The 12,311-nt window shown below is 38.4% G+C and overlaps 2 long non-coding RNA genes across 3 annotated transcripts; one reads left to right on the top strand and one right to left on the bottom strand.

Moving 5' to 3' along the window:
• The first annotated feature begins 6,063 nt into the window (after positions 1 to 6,063).
• LOC137174428 (uncharacterized) lies at positions 6,064 to 9,780 on the top strand. Of its 2 annotated transcripts, none has more exons than XR_010925364.1 (3): positions 6,064 to 7,659; positions 9,176 to 9,343; positions 9,433 to 9,780. It is a non-coding gene; the product is annotated as an uncharacterized lncRNA (long non-coding RNA). The 2 variants fall into 2 exon arrangements; XR_010925363.1 differs by having other exon boundaries at positions 6,064 to 8,141.
• On the bottom strand, positions 8,069 to 9,155 carry LOC137174429 (uncharacterized). Its single transcript, XR_010925365.1, has 3 exons — positions 8,483 to 9,155; positions 8,298 to 8,359; positions 8,069 to 8,156 (listed from the first exon to the last, which is right to left on the bottom strand). It is a non-coding gene; the product is annotated as an uncharacterized lncRNA (long non-coding RNA).
• Positions 9,781 to 12,311: the final 2,531 nt, after the last annotated feature.

The following is a 12,311-nucleotide window of genomic DNA, read 5'->3' as shown; positions in this document are numbered from 1 at the left end:
TTCCTCTCAGAGTGAGACAAGACCTCCGGATCCCTGGGCTGTACCTCGTTCAAAACAAGTCAGAAAACCTTGAAGTCAAAGTCATACTTGAATATTTAGTGTGTGTTATTCTACATATCTGGTGAAAATGTGCTAGACAAAGGGACAATTTTTATCCAGATGCAGTAGCTGAAGCACCTGATTTGACTGTTATCAGCCTATTGAATAGGCGTTATCATTACACATCTATCCCAAATATTTGGACTAGTAGGGCCCTACTAAACCTACTAGTAGGTTCAGGAGGCTGTTCCCCATTTATTTCAGTGAGCCGATGTTGGTGGAGCCCATTAGGTGCAGAGGGCCTGTTATCAGGCATATGCTGTCACGTAACTGTCAAGTTTCTTTTTGCAAAAACAAACAAAACGGCTGACATTCCTTTTATTCTCACCATAGCAATGATAGAAAGCCTGAAAGAATTCAGTTGAATTCACTTCAGTTCAATTTCATTTATACAATGCCAAATCATAACAAAAGTTATCTCAGGGCACTTTTCACATAGAGCAGGTCTAGACTGTATTCTTTAATTTACAGAGACCCAACAATTCCTCCATGAGCAGCACTTGGTGACAGTGGCAGGCAAGAGACACAGAGAAGCATAACAGCTACAATAATAACAATAACAACAATAGTAATAAGAGAGATATGACTAGAAATAATAATAGCAATAATAGCAGGAAAAGGTGTTGAGGCAGGATACCCACAGGACCACGCCACCATCCCTGCGGCCATGGCCCACAATTGGGATTCTGGAATCTCCGTAATAACTGACAAACTAAAGATCATAGACATTCACTGAATGAAGATTTTGAAAATAAAAGGCATATTTCTCCATAGAAATGTTAGCACATTTTAATGTCAAAACTATCTTAAAAAATTGTGAATAAAAGGGATATCAGCCATTTTTTTGTTTTTGCAGACAGAAACTTGACAGTCATGTGACATGGACACAGGCCAATAGAGAAGAATAGACCAAAAAATGTAGGCATCTCACAATTTTAGAGCTGTTATTGTGAATCTAATACGTTTTGCACTGGGGTGTATTATCATTATAGTAATATGTGCCTACACAGGTGGATGCACAACATACACTCTGCTTGTTACACACACAGGACGCGCAGCAGCACACATACATGCAAAAGATTACAAGTAAAAGGATTACAGTGTGAAAGATTATTATTGTGTATACTAACATATTTTAAAAAATACATGTTATAATGCTTAGTCATAAAATTGATCAGAATTAACTAATCGCAGTAATGATGGATTAAATAGTCTAATTATTTGACCATATCGTGGCAACACATGTAGGTATTTAAACAGACGGACAACAACAGATCAGACACAGATCAACTTTCCTGCTGCATCAATATATGATGACATGAGGAACACACGAGGAAATAAATGAGGTGAAAACAATGATTAAACTAAAGAAGGAAATAAATCTGCACAGCTTCTAGCTGCTGCCAGCAGCAGGATCAGCACCTTGGAGAGCTGATCAAGTCCTGATAACTGTGTTGATGATTCTTTACATGATATAAATTAATGATTTAATTTTTGAATATTTAACAAATATTCTTTAACATTTTTGAGAGTACAGTGATCAGGTTTCCATACTTTCAGCAATTAAAGCTGATTTGACTTGTTACTCCATGGCTGAACAAAACGATTTCAAAGAAACCAAAGCTGCAATTTAAAAAAATAAACCTTTTCAAAAACTGAACAAAAATAAATTTTCAATAAATGAATGAACAGGACCTTAAACTGGTGGTCTGGGGCTGACCACAGGAGGGCCCAGGAGCAGTGGGGGCCAGTGTGCTTGTTATGGATCATGCGCTTTCACTTTGCGCATGAGCAGATCTGTTTCCTCTGCAGAGAAGAGCTCCTTCTTTCTACTTCGCAAATGTACCATCACAATAGCAACCCGCCAAGATGCAAGTGCACCTGCCTCTTAAAGGGAATGGCACTCTGATTGGTTTATTGCATGTTACGCCGAAAACACACCCATGATTAATTAGGAGACTATGGACAACCCCTTTGAACCATGAGCCTGGCACATTGAGCATTTTTCTGCCGTTAAAATAGCAGAGGTGGATTTGGACACACTCTAAATGCACTTGCGCCATGCACTTCAGACCGTGCGCTTTAGATTGTTAAAATAGGGCCCTTGGATTGCAGATGAGGTCTGATGACACTTTGTACTAATTGGTTTGTTTCTGAGCTAGAATAAGAAGCTCATCCTGTTCATCCTTATTCCGGCTCAGCCATTTTTTGTTTTGTTTTATTGCTGTGTGTAATCTCAGGTTAAAGAGGCTGAATTAGCAACCAGACAAAGCAGGAAATCAAGGATCTTTAAAACTCGAAATTCACTCTATGGCAAATACTTTGTAATTGATTCATTGCAAATTTGTGTGGTAATATGCATCACTAAACCAGCATATACTGTTTACTCAAATGATGAGGGTCTTAAAGGATAAGGTTGGCAATTTCCTATCTTTTTATTATTGTCAGCAAATCTCATGTGCAGAGCCAAACCAACAATGACCCAACAAACAATGAACAACAATGAACCAACAATGAACTGATCCACTAAAGTATCTAAAGTGTGTTATATCTTATTCCTCTGTGCCGTAGACCTCCATTGTTGTCCAAAAACTATTAAAAACACATCAGTGAGCCACACCGCTGCAGTGGGTGACATGTTCCTCCAAGAGAGTTTCTTTGTGATGTAAAAATGTAATTATTGGGTGGTTTCTGGGGCAAAATTGGCTATATAGGGGGGCTCAAAAGAAGGGCACAGCTCATTTATGCCCCACTAGCTAAGGTTAATCCAGCCCTGCAGGTTAGGGTAAACCAATTGTGGACAATTACATGGTGGTTAATGGGTAAGTAATATCATTCAAACATGTGAAAAAGAGCTTCAGGCTCTCACATGTAGAGGAGCAGCAGGAGTGTGTGGAGGTTTGATATAAAGCAGATGACTAGTTTTGAACTCAGCAGGTCTTCATCAATTATTAAAAGTAAAAAACTGTGCTGTGAGGATTATTTGCATGTTGCATGTTGAAAGGTGAAGAGCATTGCACTGTATAGATATGGCGTCAGCACTGAATGTTGCCCTTGCATGTAAACCACAATGCAAATTTTATGGACATGCTGTCATTGAATGTCAAAATGCATTGGACCAAAGAAATAACATCCATGTTTATATATCAGTTTGAATATCCATATTTAGTATATCTGTTGTGGAAACCATTTTAAATAAGATGTATTTGAACCATTTAGAACATCATTTTAGTCCCCACAGATCAATGTGATACACACTGTTTTGTTTTACACTTTTAAAGCTGACTTTTCTGCCAGCCTCTGCCATTTAAAGAAATCTAGTTTGAAATGGAAGCCATCTTTAAAGGCCACAGGTCTCTGGCTGAGTGTGAAGCCCCGAGGCCATCTAACTGGACCTTTGGTATTCAGTACGGCTTCTCTCTGATCAGTTTGTTCTTTCATTGCCTGAGGCTCTGCAGCTGTAAAGCTTTATCTGTCAGCAAGATGAGGAGAATGGAGAATAGTGTTTAGAGTGAGCATACAGAACATACAGAAAAAAAGAGAAGGCATGGAGTTGAAGTACAGCCAGGAGAGTAAAGTAAAATGATACTGGCATTCCACCAAACTACACACAGCTGATCTGCTTTTGTTGTAGGAATAGTTTGCACACATTTCATTTTGGCATTTTACCTCAAGATTAAAAGAACACATGAAATTCTAATCTTAGTTACTGAGTTAGGTAGAGTAGATAATATAGTGCATTCTATAATGTTCTTAGCCATGCTAGCAGTGTGGTTCTTAGGAGGGCAATTAATTATCCCCAGAAGATGAATCCTCATGGCTTTGATGATGTTTTCCTGATTTTCTCTAGTGCCACCAGCAGATTGACATTTGTGATTTTGAGTGAAATGTCTCTTGGCACAAACATTCAATTACCCAGACAACTTTGGTAATCCTCAGTCTTTTTATCTGGATTCATCATCAGGTCAAAATGACAGCTTGTACACTTTTTATGACCAAGACTGTTTCCAAAATCACTCCCTTCTTTACTCCCTATAAACACTCAATGGTTTACTCTATAGTGAGCATTAAATTGAGATTTTGGACATTTGCTATAATAATTTTACATCATCCCTGAAATGCATAGTCACACAACAGTATTGCTCTCATCTATAAAATGTGGCAAATTGCATTGTGGGATTGTCACCAGAAAGTCTTGTACATGCTATGACCACTACTTTTTTCATTTCATTGTGGAATTTTTTAAATAGTAGATACATTTACATCAGCCTCGGCTATGTTTAGTGCTAAAGCAAAGTCAATATGCTAAACTTTGAAGATGAACATGGTAAACATTATACCCGAATGTTGACATTGACAGTGTGAGCATGTTAGCATGTTGATGTTAGCATTTACCCCAGAACACAGCTGTGCAGCTTCACAGAGCTGCTGACTGTAGACTTTTAGTCTTGTTAGTTTTGAAGCAAGGTGTTCAACATGAGTTTTGTGGGACAAATGGTGTTATCTCACCAATGCCTAAGCAAAGTATGCACAATATTTAAAGGTACCCTGTAGAGCAATGCTTTTATAAGTGGGTCTCCATTTTGTTTGTTCTCATGCACACATGCAGGGATGCACATCCATGAGTACAAGCATGCAGGTGATGAAATGCAACAATGGCCCGCAAAGGCAGAGAAATAGAAATCTGCTGGCAAGTAAACATGGATGTAAACAATACAGGTTTCAAACATTTAAGAGATATTGACTTTGCAAATGTTTATGTGGAAGGAAATTACATTCAACATGTTAGACAAATTGTGTAATGGTGACAAACACTGAAGGTAAGCAGAAATTTTTTTCGTACAAAAAACTACACAAGCCACCTTGAACTTTATCAGCTCTATTTCCATTGAGAGCATGAATCACTTTAGAAGCATCTACAGATCAGAAGCTCTGTGCTCTTGTAAAACACAGACATTTAGTGTTTTTGGAGCTCAGAACAAGCTTTAAAGGTCATCAAAAGCAGACTGTGACCTGGAGAAGAAGTAGTTGGTGGTACAGTCCATGGTATTATCTATGGTATCATCGGCATAAAAATTGACATTACAATGTTCAGTTGTAAAATAAATATTATATATGTATTTACCAGAAAAATGTCATTTGAACCTGAATTTGAGCTGAAAGCAGAATCATTAAATCCCATGGAAAGCAGCTTATTAACAAATTGTTGTGCTCAGCAATATCAAAAGCCTCGGACCAATCTACAAAGAGTGTAGCTTTTAATAAAGCAAAGCCATCCACAATGGCAGCGGCAGCAGTTAATGTATTATGACTCAGTGTAAAAGCCTGACAGCTGTGCTGCTGTGGTTCAATGCCAATTTTGACCATTTTATAGCTATTCAGTACAACTTTTGGTTTTTTTTTTATATATCTTTTGAGTTTAATAGGAATTATAGAACTGTTTTTGTCTATATTTGTGATCCATTTTTTGGTGCAATAAATTATTCAAAGTTTTAGAGTGTGTCTTGAAAAACACCACAGACTCAAATTGTTACCCATTCGAGGCATTGTTACTCTCGGATGCTGGGACAGGACATTAATATTTTTCTCCAGAAAGGTACGTAGTTGTGAGATGATCAGGATTTTGGACAGACAAGCAAATAGTTCTATGGGTCAATAGTTGTGAAGAAATGATGGCTTTGCAATAGCAAATGAAAACGGAGGATGATATACACCTTGTTTTCTCATAAACACATATTTATATTTCAGAACGTCTCATAATATCAAGTCATGATTTAGTGGCAATTTTGTAAAAGTTCTGACCCTTTGAAATTACAACAAAATGTATATATTCTAAGTTATACATATCAATATTATCATCATACCTCAAGATCTACTGTGTTTCTGACAGAATATAACTGGAAAAATAAAAGAAAGCATGACAAGAATCCTTTCGGTGCTGTGTGTTGGTGCTGTGACAGAATATCTTAGACAAAGCAATGGGCTGTATTTCTATTACTTACAGGGTGTATTTTTTCAAGTAAAACTGTAACCAGCTGAAAAGAGTTTTTCTGTAATGTCTCTTCTTTGTCTGTGTCCTGTCAGTATTGTAAAACACTGTTTAAAATGCTGCTATGTGGACTGAATCTTTGTTGTGGAGTAAGACACAGTGTCCCATTCACTGCAGTATTGCTTTTTGATACCCACCATCACTCCCCTCACTATTAATTGGAGCTGGTCAGTGTCTGAGTCTTTGGAAAGCTTTACTGAGTGTATTGTGGGGTTCAAGATACAAAAGCTGAAGTGCGCTGAGTTGGAGAATACCCTCTCCTCAGAAACTGCACTTAAAGACTAATGAATATGTTCTTTCATTAAGAATGGATCAAATGACTACTTGTAATTTGAAAGTGTCACTTGAAGTGATGAGCAATCTGAGAATTAACACCAACTCTGCAGTTTCCCTCAGCTCCACTGAGCTTTTTGAGCCTCTTTTAGACTTTTTATTTTGTTTTTAGGCCTGCAAACTGTTTTGTTGCACTCTCAGAGCTCTCATAAACCTTGTTTCCAGCAGCAGGGCAGCTTCGGTATACCCACTGTATGCTACCTGCCTAGAACCAATAAGCAGAAAGACAATGTTAGAAACTAGCTGGTGAACATAGTGGAGCATTTAGCAGCTAAATAGCCAGATATTTCTCTCAGGAGTTGGTGGAGACCAAACCAGAGTTAAAAGGAGAGTGAATGTTGTACATCATCAGATGGACACAAACACGGCTAATGAATGCTAATGTTGCTCTGTGTGTGTTGGATGTGTAAATAGACAACTGTTTGCCTTAACATCTTTATAAGGGAATGATCCAGCTTGTTCTGCAGTCCCCATGTGGCTGAAAACCAATGAATGCCACTTTAAGTACCACTATAAAGGGCTTGTACTTTAATTGCTTATTTCCACCTTATTATTAGCTTATTATCTAGGTATATGTATTAGTATGTCTGTATTAGTTGCAGACTCAAGTCACGAATCTGACTTTAGACTTGACAAAAATTTGCACCTTTACCTTGACTTTAACACCAATAACTTGTGACTTCCTGTTGACTTCAGCTTGTTGATATCTTCCCCAAACCAAAGATTAAAAAAAGGCATGCAGCAGATTCATTCATGCAAAACAAAGGCGGGTTTAGCCGAATGAGCAACCTGACCGTTTTTTGTAGGATGGGGGGCGGGGACAAAGGGAGCCCAACACGCTCTGCCGCCATGGACATAACCGTTGGGAAATTGTGGCGAATTGAAGTCTGTGGCAGATTTCCAAAGGTCAGCAAAGTTGCAGAGACAGGTGAGAGGTTGTCGTCATCATCCATTGGAGAAGCGCTCTTGTCGCAGTGGAGTGAGATTTCACACAGCTGAAAATGGTCCCACCATTGCCAGTGATGAACAGGAAGGAGTGCCCGGCAGTGCACTGTATCATGCCGCTTTCTGTGTGGTCCCATCCGAGGCATTCAAAGCAGAAAAGATGCCTGGCAGTGGCAGCGATGACACACGACAGGCAGGAACGAGCTTGTAGCAGCGACTTAATCCGCAGAGAGGTAAGATCAGTGAACTGATTTCACTGTCGCTTAAGTGAAAAGGATAAGTGAGTGGCAGCAAGACGCTGCTTTATATACTATGTGCAACACATGTAATCCATAGGTGCACCCCGATTTGGGAGCCTGTGTGAGATAGAAGTGCTCAGGCAACAACAGTAAAACATGAAACTGTAACAAAACAAACAAACAAACAAAAAGTTCCACTCCAGGCCCCATTTTATGACAAAATGGGATGTGGGAAACCATACTACAACAGCTAAATTCTGACTTTTTTTCCCCCGTGAATGCCTGAATGTCATTAAAACAAAATTTCAAACTATTTAACACCAACACTAAAGAGACAAGTCTTCATTTCTTACGGCTACCACCACCCATCCTGTCCACTGCATACTTCAGGTATTTTGTCATGGTCTCCATTACTCTCTGGACCTCCTCAGCTGTGACAAATGCTGGATCTCACGCATCAGTCTCTGGTACTCCAGGTATGATGATCGTTCCTGCAGAGAGGGAGAGGGAGTAGAGATTTTGAAAAATAAAAGTGAATAATGACATAGAATTGAATACAGGAAAATGCATTTTTGTGGTCATATTTCAGACCTGTGAATGAAATGTGTGAGTGAGTTTTATAGTCAATCTACCTCTTGCAGTTTCTGCATGGTTGGCTGTCTTCTTTGGTCCAGCAGTCTCTCCTCCTTCACATCTGCAAACACACATACTCCAACCATTAATCCAAAATGTATAATATAAGGAATGGCAGCTGCGGTGAGTACAAATGAGTCTTTTTGCTTGCACTAACTGCTCTCACAAATAACACACACGGTACCTTGATAGCTGAGTCTGCAGCCTGCAGGGAGTCCTGATCCGTCTTGCAGCCACTGTCCATATTTTTCATCTCCGCCTGCCTGGTCTTCAGCTCAGCCTGGGCATGCTTAAGGGTCATTTTGGGCCTAGACAGAAAGAAGGAGGACAGAGACAAGATGAGATATATTAACTTTGATAGAAATCTCTGATAAGACTATTACAAGACTATTATAATGACAGAGATCAAGTCTGTTAAAGGGAAACATCCGGTATTTTTAAACCGGGACCCTATTTTCCCATCATTTTGGATCTTAGTGATTAATGGGGACATAAATTTTTGAAACTGGTCCAGTATTGAGCGAGAACGCTTCAGCGGGCAGCCACGAAACGGGCTGTAATGTAATCCTTGGGGCAATTGCACCCGTCAATGTACGTCTACTAAAAGCGCTTGTTTTTGCTACTGATAGGCTCAGATTGTTATTATAAGTGTCTGACAACAAAAGTAAACACAGGAACTAGCCGTCTACACTGCACTGACTCATTTGTCAGTACATTGTGTGTGTGTGTGTGTGTGTGTACGTGGGTGGCATGTTGGCATGCGTGTATATGCTGATCTGGAGTCAGTTTGGTAGGATGTGGGTGTAAATGAATTATTATTTTTTGAATGAGCATTGTTATTTATAGATATTATTCACATAATTTGCATGCAAAATAGGTCTACTCAACCAGTGAGCAAAAATTCAACCCAAAAGTAGCCCAAGTCCGCAGGAAAACGGAGGATCTGGCAACCTTGGAGCTGAGGATGCACTGCGCCTGCTCATTGAGTAGTTTGAAAATCAACAGAAACAAGAGGACAGAAATGGAGCAGAAATAACACTATTGGGTGAGTTTACTTTTATGTTGGCGTGTATGTTCTATCACGCACATGTTGATGTAGAGTTCAGTGATTTAGAGTCTCTGTTTTCCTTACAGAGTTCCGACGAGGACTGTCAATAGCTGATTACATCCTGGAGTTGGCATCAGCATCAGCATGAGCCTGCTGCAGCCTCAGTGGAAACAGGAGAAAAGTGCATCAGATGGAATTAAAAGAGTTAAGAGTTCAAACTGATAGATTATCTACAAGAAACAATACTTTTGATGATCATCTTTTTCTGTGCTGTTTATCCAAATAAAATACTGTTTCATGTCAATATTGACTCAGTGTGTTTCTATAATGATGCATATGTCTTGTATTAACTAAGATATTTAATGTGTTTGCTTTGTGTTTGTTTATATATAATTCACTATCAGGATTGTCTTGAAAGTGACATGTTGTTGAGATGTATAACATACATTCAGGTCAGACAATATGTTGGTTAGACCATTTTAGAACATATAGCTTATTAGGTTATTAAACTTGCAGTGTACTTTTATATATTAATAAAAGTCTGTCACTTTCAAGTCCTTGCCAAATGAGTTCACACAATGCTGATTAAGCCTATCCCTGTCAGATAATCAAGTGAATGGGGATAAAATAATTAAATAATGCAGTTCTTCTAGACTTTCCAAATGTTATCAGATTGAATGGATCAAATTCTGTTAGTGAAACGAGTCATTTCGTGGGGGTTGTCAACCGTAGCGATGGAGCGGGCTACAGTGGAGCCTATGACATAAGCATGTGTTAACAGTGCTTTTGTAATTACTTTCACTACCAGAAGGGGGAGACAAAAGTCCCACACTCCAACTTTGATCTGGACATATAGGATGTATAAAGCTTTAGCACAATAGCTGAATAGGACCGTTGATGATGGCAAAGAGATTTTTTGATATTGCTAGGACGTCCAGGAAGGACGTCCAGCTGATGGCCAATTAATGTCCCCAACGTCAGCACAACTTCCATTTTGGAACTATTTTTGAACCATAATGGGAACTCTTGATTGGAAGTTCAAACAACGGTCATTCAATATCTCAGTGTTTGCTGGATTATGTTACAGATGTTTAAAGCTGAGGACAGTTGGTTGCAATCTGTAATGTCACCGCTAGATGTCACTACATCCTACACACTGGTTCTTTAAGTAAAGTTTTGAATACAGAGCTTTGACTTACGATGTAGTATTTTTACTTTTACTGAAGTAAAAGGACATAACTTTTCTTTCACCATTGGAAGTGAGGGCAATAAAGGTTACTATTGAGTACAAATACCATTATGTTTTTGAATGAGATCTTCCTCTCTGCAATGTACAAGTATAAAGCAGTATCTTTTCAGTGATGAAATGATTCCTCTTGCACCACTGATGTCAGTAATGGAGAATTCCAGCACAAAGCAGACATTTTTCTTCAGTGTGAGGCTGTTAGATCAATAACAGTGCCAGGGAATTCTATTTATCAACTTCCCATGATGTCTTCACCTTGCCATCTATATAGTTATATACTACTCTGTGTTTTTATCTTTAGTGTGGGAAAAGTGCTCTGTGTGAAATAAATTTGAAAAATCCCAACCTTTCAATGTTCTCATTACTTATAAACAATATGAACAGACTTATCTGAGAAGGAGGCTATAAACCAAATTTTGGTTCTGACCAAAACATTTTTACTTGACAGGAATTAGTCTTTTATACTTTATGGAACTGATATTTCCATCATTTTTAAGCAACAATCTCCAAACTAAACAACAAAATACGTAATTCGTCATGGCCTTCCAAAAGGTAAAAAAAAAAAAAAATCACCATAAAAGCAGCAGTAAGCCACTGTGTCCAGCCAAGAAATAGTCTTGCATTGCACCTTGGTTTTAGAAGTGCTGGATAGAGCCAGGCTAGCTGTTCTCCCCTGCTTCCAGTCTTTTTTGCTTAGCTAGGCTAACCAGCTCCTGGCTCTCGCTTCATATTTAACATATAGACATCAGAGTGGTATCGATCTTCTAACTCATGCCAAGAAAGCCACTTAGCATGTTTTCCAAACTGTGGAATTATGCCTTTAAAAGAACCCAACAAATGTTGGTAGGAGATGGGATGCTACCAACAGAGTCCTGTGTCAAACTCAAATGCTTTGTTGAACTTGCATTGCTAATATCAACATCATACTACTTCCACTTTTGACTGATAATTCACGTGGACACTAGAGGTCTTTGTCAAGTTAATGTTGACATAGGCATAATTAACCTTTGGCACTTGACCAAACAACAAATGTTGTTATTTTGCAGTGTTAATTTATTCAGCCAACAGTCAACACTGTTAAAATGCTAACGTTTTTTTAATGTTGCACTGCCAGTTCCAGTCTTGGGAAGGGAGGAAGTTGTGCAAGGATTCATTTTCATGATTTGGATTTAAAGTGTTGAAAACTTCAGTAACACTTGTAGTAAAAAGAATATGTAATGTCAGAACAACATGTTTCAGTTTGTGGCTTTCATCTGGGTATGAAAAGAAGAAAAATTAAAAAGTAAAAAAGAAAAACACACATCAACCAATGGGGTATTCACACATGGATGAATTTGGTATATGGTCATGTGGTTTCAGGAAAATTATGTGCCTAAATTGTTGGAGGGATGAGGAGAGTGTCTTGTGATGGACATGGGTGACACAGTATTTGTTCCATAAACAGGAGAGATGCATGTATTGGGTTCTCTTTTCTCTCTCCTCTATTCTCAAAAAATGTTGCACTTAATATCTTAAGTGTACTGTATAAAAAACTATTACATTGGAATTGTCTTAAAAAACATAAAAGCTGCAATTAAAAACAGAACCAGCCATAAGGAAGATTAACACATAAATAAGGAATTTGGAAATATGTAAGACAGTACCACTATAACACTGATAGTGTATTCACTTGCATTTGTTTTCATGTATACACACTAGCCCATATGCAAAAGAGCTAAA

Source organism: Thunnus thynnus, chromosome 22 (genome assembly GCF_963924715.1).
Source record: "Thunnus thynnus chromosome 22, fThuThy2.1, whole genome shotgun sequence".
Classification (NCBI taxonomy): domain Eukaryota; kingdom Metazoa; phylum Chordata; class Actinopteri; order Scombriformes; family Scombridae; genus Thunnus; species Thunnus thynnus.
Note: the sequence above shows the minus strand (reverse complement) of the source record. Positions and strands in the feature narration are given on the sequence as shown.